At 44.1% G+C, this 5,745-nt stretch overlaps 1 pseudogene; it reads right to left on the bottom strand.

Moving 5' to 3' along the window:
- Window positions 1–2,249: 2,249 nt before the first annotated feature.
- LOC103732641 lies at window positions 2,250–3,748 on the bottom strand (annotated as a pseudogene).
- Window positions 3,749–5,745: the final 1,997 nt, after the last annotated feature.

The following is a 5,745-nucleotide window of genomic DNA, read 5'->3' as shown; positions in this document are numbered from 1 at the left end:
TCTTAAGGGAGGAGACAATGGCATCTCTCTCCACCTAGAGGGAAAGCCATTCTTTAACATTTCCCACTCTGAAGAGAGAAACCTAAAATCATTTAGAAGAGTTTCCCATCAATCCAGTTCCAAGCTGTTCATCAGGGGGATTATTAATGTCTGGGCTGAGGTTTTCGTCCCTACTCTCACATTTGGCCTCCAAACAGGGATGGCTCATTTAGGAGATAAGAAACCAGAGCTTCCCTCTGGCATTCCTGGCTAGAGAACCAAGGGCATTTCTGGAACTGCTGCTTTCCAGATGCCTACCCTGATCTGTCCAATTCTGTCTCTTGTTCTTATCTTTACCCCCTCTGAAGAGGTCATCCTAACTACCATTTAGGGGCTCAGGAAAGCAACTAAATCTGGCTTCTTACTGCTGGGTGGTTGTGTCCAATGTGGCAGTAGAGGTATCTAGGAGACCTCAAAATTTCATGAATGGGAGTCTAAAAGCTCCAGGCAGAGAAACAGAAACCAGAACAAAGGGCATTTGTTTCATTTTATTTTATTATATTGTGTTTATTTTATTTTTGCATTTAAAAAATTTTCAGTTTATCTGTAATCAAAATAAATATAAATGAATCCTATTCAACAATTCAGAGATTCTGCCACGTTCACCACAGACAGGCCTAACATGAAAGACTAAGAGAAAAAGAACAAAATTATATCAAGCAAATACTAACAAAAATCAGTGTAACTATAGTTACATTTATATCAGTCCATTAGAAACCCTTGATGGCCTCACAGATCTGTTTATTGTGCTCTTTCTCAGATGTTTTTCTTGTTCTCTAAGACTAGACTCTAGAGAAATGAACCCAGGATTGGCTTTTAGACACTTTGATAGCTGAAGGAGTGGCTGAATCACATAGTGTGAGGTCCTGCTCATTTGGCTTCTAGGGAGGGAGGGAAAGGAGATTCAACTATCATTTGGCTTTTAGGTTTAAATAACAGTGGGCTTGTTTCTTTCAGCTATAGATCTGGCACATAGTTGCTATAGTGTTGAAACTGAGCTAAACTCTTGATGCTCTATATCTGGGTAGCATTTTCTTTATTAAGAAAAAAATCATTAATGAGGAACAGTTGTCTAAATAACATGTCATATGGATTTAAGTCTACTGTCTGGGGAGTGATCTCTTAGAATATGAAAAAATGTCACTTTAATCTTTGGTTATATTTTCTTGTTGGATGTTTAGGATCACTCAGGTAGCCAAATTAACCATTTTTCTTTTTTCACTATCAAGGCTAGTTGAGGGTCTGATCTGCAGGAGTTATTTGTGTTTGACATTGATGTCAAACCTCTTCTTAAATCAATAAATTCCTTTAAATTATTAATTTGCTTTTGGTAATATTTAAAAGTACTGGCTTAAAAAACAAAAATATATATCTAATTAAGGTTTACTTAAAAGTGCTAAGTTTTTGCCCAAACTTTATCTAACAATAAGTATCAGACTAATGTAACTGGCTTTCTGGGTTTTCAATAACCATTTTTGATTGCTTATACTAATGTGGCTAGAGTGACTAAAAGGGATAACATACTGGCCTTTGTTCTCCTAGGTGAACTAGGTTTCAGGAGACTATGGGTCCTCTCTCAAAATGTCCTATAGCCTTGGTGAGTTACTTATTCTCTGGTTCAAGGAGGCCATGGAATCTCTACCAGGTGAACTCTAACCAGTGTACATCTGCAAATAGGAGGGTCAACACAGAAGAAATTGTACTTTATGTTTCCAGGTGAAGTTGCAGTTCAGCAAGGCCTTTGACTCTTTCTCCTGGAATTAGAACAACCATTAACAGAAAGGTGAAATAAAATCCTATGGACAAGACACAGCCACTGCAATCATGAACTCATATCAGCTATAGGTGCCTGCCATGGTTCTGCACAAGAATAGGCCTGTCAACATTCTGACATTGATGGAGGAGGAGGTGGGGGGCCCCACCCCACATAGCCGAACTATTTGGTATTGATAGATTCAGGATTTGGGAATCATTGCCTTCAGTTGTATACCCACTGATAACCTCATAGGGCTCCAGTGGATATTTCTATCCAATGATCACACAGAAGGCCCTGGTTAAACTAAATGGGTCACAAAATAAAATCAAAAGTTACAAATCTGAAAAAGGGACTGGTTGGCAGGGATAGAGAGTGAGTGATATGGGAGAGAGAGAGAGAGAGAGAGAGAGAGAGAGAGAGAGAGAACAGGATTTTTGCTTTTGTATGGCATGGTTTAATGAGAATCTGAACACTTCCTACTATTAGCAGATGGCCTCAGGGCAGCTGCCCCCACCCTAACCCACTTTGTTGTCACCATCTCGAGGGGGGATGGACTTCCTCATCTGCATACACAGCACCTCGTCAATATAGATGGTGTTCTCCTTGACCTGGATCTCTTCCTGCAGGGCCAGCTGCCTGCGGTACAGTGCCTTCAGCTCTATCTGAGCCTGAGCTAGGGTTTCCTTCAACCTGGAAACATTATAGTTGATCTCCTGCACCTCCTTGATCAGCCGGTACTGAGCAACATCACGACACAGCTCCACATTGGGCTGGTGTGTCCTGGTCTCTAGGCGTGTGTGAGCCACCTTGGCAGGACCTTCTTGATCAGTAATGGCTTTTTAAAGAACCATGATGTTTTTCTCCTGGGAAGCAATCTCTTCCATAACCTTGGCAAGATGATCAGCCAACTTGTCCCTGGCATCCTTGGTCTCCTTCAGCCCGTTCTCGAAAGCTGTGTCTACCACGTCGCACTGCCTATGCAGGTCGTTGGCTGTCTGTGACAGGATGCGATCTACCAGGGTCTTCAGTGCCATTGAGTTGTTCCACTGTTTGTCTGCCTTCTCCACGTTGGTGTTAGAAAAGTCTAGCCAGTCCTCCAGACTCACGGAATTGGGTTCAATTCTCATGGCGTTCTCAGAATATTTTATATTTGGTGAGTTATTGTTGAGTGAGAAGCAGATGTCATCAATGGTCAAGGCCATAAACTTGTCCTTCAAATCCTTTTCCAGACTGTATTTGGCAGAGCGGTTTAGCCTTATCTGCTCAGATACCTCCTCCATGGTGCGTGTCAGCAGGGCCATGTCTCGGTTGATCTCAGCCTCCTTCAGTAGCTCCTGCTCCACCTGGTCATGCACCAGGTCGATGCCCACACGCTTATCCTTGTAGGCCAGGCACCTCTCAGAGATGCACAGTGGCTCTTTAAAGCTCTCCAGTAATTAATGAATGTTGTAACTTTCTCCTTTTCAAGGTGGGAACCCATAAAAAGCACAGAGTCTGCTCATTCATGCAGTGGTCACAGTGTGTGGTCCATACAAGCTTCCAATGAATGTGGATCAAATTGGTGACTGAGCAATGGAGGGCTGAAAATCAGACTGGGTTACTGTGTCTGTCTCATGGCACTAATCTCAAACACAGAACCTGTAGCATGAACATGCCCCCACTCCTGCCCCCGCTCCAATTCTTTAAGAATGACACATGGCCACACTGCACACATTAAGCCTCCTCAGTACATAGTCACAAACATACCAAGCATGTTGTCTTACCAAGTTTCTTGTTCACATCACTTTGAGATTTCCGGGTGGTCTTTTCGATTTCATCCACAAGCCTCTGGCTCTCTGCCACCAAGTGTTCAGATCGGGACCTTTGGGCCTCCGCCCTGTGGTACTGGCTCTTGTTAGCAACATACCACTCTGCGGGTAGGAACTTGGGTGGAGGTTGCAGTAGTCTGGCCATTTGAGATTTCCAAAGTCCTGATCAAATGCAGAGTTTTTTGGCATTAAATAAAACCAACAGATTCTGTCTGTCACCACCACCACCACCACCACCATCATTATCATCAAAATGTGACAATACTGAAAAGTGCACAGATCATAATCTTAAGCATATTTGTGAGCCAGTACCCAGATCAAGAAACCAGTGTCACCAACATCTCAAACCTCTCTGCAGTCCCCAGTCACCACTCCCACCCCCACAGGATGACCACTAACCTAATCTTTTTGTTTTGTTTTGTTTTGTTTTGCCTTGGTTTGTTTTTTTTGTTTTTTGTTTTTGTTTTTGTTTTTGTTTTTGTTTTTTGAGACTACTCCCTGCAGTCCCAGGTGGCCTGGAACTCCCTACATAGACCAAGCTGGCCTCGATTTCACAGAGATCTGCCTGCCTCTGCCTCCCAAGTGTTGGGGTTAAAGGTGTAGGCCACTGTGCCCAGCTCACTAACCTGATCTTTAATGCTACAAATTAATTAGTTTGTTTGGTTTTGAACTTAATATAAATGAAATCCTCCACTGTATTCTTTGGCATCTGATACCTTTTCTTCAACATTATGTTCATAAGAGCCATCTGCAGTGTTTAAAAGTTTTAGGGTGTTCAGTCTCATTGCTGTGTGGTGTGCCATGTGAATATATCAAAACCTTCTATTGCTTTGGATACATGGGCTGATCCCCCTTTAGGACTGTCACAAGAATGTTATGAATATTCTTCACATCTTTTGGGGAACACAGAATTTTATGGCTTATGGGATCATACAATAATATTCTGCCAAACAGATGAACCCAGAGGTGTTCTCTAAAGAATAAATAGATGTAACATCTGGGGTTTGAGCCTGTTCAGCTGATAAAAGTATATAAAACTTCCTCAGGACAAAGAAAAAGAATATCAAAAAGGGGAGCCCAGGAGAAGGGAGCTGGGGAGGCCCACAGCCACACACCAAAATGTGGCCTCCAGCTCTGAAGGACGGTGACAACTGTCTTCCACAAAGATGAGGTCTGAAGGGCTCCCCCTCAGCCCCCTGCAGCCCTAGCACCTGTCCCTGGAGCATCTGAAGCCTTCATACCCAAGGATGGGGTCAGATCTTGACCAGCCTGAGCACCTCAGTCCACGAAGCTCCCTCAGACACTCCAGATCTCCTCGTTTCTTCCCAGCCCAGTGTCTCCTACGACCCGTCCCAAGTCTGTCTGAGTGTGGGGCCCTGCGATGTAGCCCAAGTCTCCAGGAAAAGTGTGAGTAGCCCTTAAAGGGGACCTAAGTCAAGGCTGATCCCAGAGAGCATGACTGAGGGTAGGATAAGGGGCCAGTGGAAGTGGATTCGGGTTCACTTACCTCAGTGACTCAAAGGACACAAACTGGGGTCGGGGCCTCCTTACCCCAACTGGAGCTCCAGGCTCTGGAAGAACTAGGAGGGAAACTGCGGTCTTTATAGCAACCGAGATCTGACGGGTCGCCTGGGCAAAGGGGGCGGGTTCTTCTGCAAAGAAACACCACATACACATACACACTCACACTCCCAGGAAGGAAAACTGCTGCGGCACAAAGGTGCGTGCGGGCCAAGGGAGACCCAGGGATATGCTTGGGGCTGTGAGGGTGGATGCTGGGCGGCCTGATCCTGAGTGGCCGGGGTCCCGATCCCTGAGTCTGGGACTCTCAGGTGCACAGCACAGTCACCACACACACACACACACACACACACACACACACACACACACACACACACGTATACGCGTGTTTCTGGTGTATGGGCAATAATGGATTTTGAAGCAGATATCCTCCTTCATGGTGTAAAATTCTCTAAAGGAATGAACTTTTCCCCAACATAAAAATAGTAAAGTTGTTTCTCATGTCAAAGTGCCATTGAAAAGTTTGTAGATACTCTTCTGGAACTCAGCCACTCTGTGCCTTCTTGATTATTTTTTTTTTTTTTTTTTTTATTTTGTCTTTTTTGGAACGGGTCCCCCTTT

The sequence above is a fragment of the Nannospalax galili genome, unplaced genomic scaffold, assembly GCF_000622305.1.
Source record: "Nannospalax galili isolate Female #2095 unplaced genomic scaffold, S.galili_v1.0 scaffold355, whole genome shotgun sequence".
Taxonomy (NCBI): Eukaryota; Metazoa; Chordata; class Mammalia; order Rodentia; family Spalacidae; genus Nannospalax; species Nannospalax galili.
This window is presented reverse-complemented; position numbering and strand designations above follow the sequence as displayed.